The sequence below is a fragment of the Hylobates moloch genome, unplaced genomic scaffold, assembly GCF_009828535.3.
Source record: "Hylobates moloch isolate HMO894 unplaced genomic scaffold, HMol_V3 SCAFFOLD_7, whole genome shotgun sequence".
Taxonomy (NCBI): Eukaryota; Metazoa; Chordata; class Mammalia; order Primates; family Hylobatidae; genus Hylobates; species Hylobates moloch.
In genome coordinates this window covers 48158260-48159133 of record NW_026652282.1, presented here as the reverse complement: position 1 = coordinate 48159133, position 874 = coordinate 48158260, and positions in this window count along the sequence as shown.

Genomic DNA, 874 nt, shown 5'->3' with positions numbered 1-874 from the left:
AGTGAGTTTTGTACCTTCAGATAATTTCTTATTGCTCATTAGTGTCTTTTTCTTTCTGACTGAAGTACTCCCTTTAGCACGTCTTGTAGGACGGGTTTGGTGTTGATGAAATCCCTCAGCTTTTGTTTGTCTGGGAAAGTCTTTATTTGTTCTTCATGTTTGAAGGATTTTTTTTTTTTTCGCTGGATATGCTATTGTAGGGTAAAAGTGTTTTTTGTTTGTTTTTCCTTCAGCATTTTAAATAATCATGGCACTCTCTCCTGGCCTGGAAGGTTTCCACTGAAAAGTCTACTGCTAGACATATGGGAGCTCCATTGTATGTTCTTTGTTTCTTTTCTCTTGCTGCTTTTCGAATCCTTTCTTTATCCTTTGGGAGTTTGGTTATTAAATGTTGTGAGGTGGTCTTTTTTGGTTAAATCTGCATGGCATTCTATTCCCTTCTTGTACTTGGTATTGATATATTTCTCTAGGTTTTGGAAGTTCTCTGTTATCCCTTTGAATTAACTTTCTACCCCTCTTTCTTTCTCTACCTCTTCTTTAAGGCCAATAACTCTTAGATTTGCCCTTTTAGGTTATTTTCTAGATCCTGTAGGTGTGCTTCATTGTTTTTTATTCCTTTTTGTTTTGTCTCCTCTGACTGTGTATTTTCAAATAGCCTGTTCTCAAACTTACTAATTATTTTTTCTGCTTGATCAGTTCTGCTATGACTGTGATGCATTATATGCCACTTGGATTTTTCAACTCTAGAATTTCCGCTTAATTTTTAAAAATTATGTCATTCTAACTGGTGTGAGATGGTATCTCACTGTGGTTTTGATTTGCATTTCTCTGATGGCCAGTGATGATGAGCATTTCTTCATGTGTTTTTTGGCTG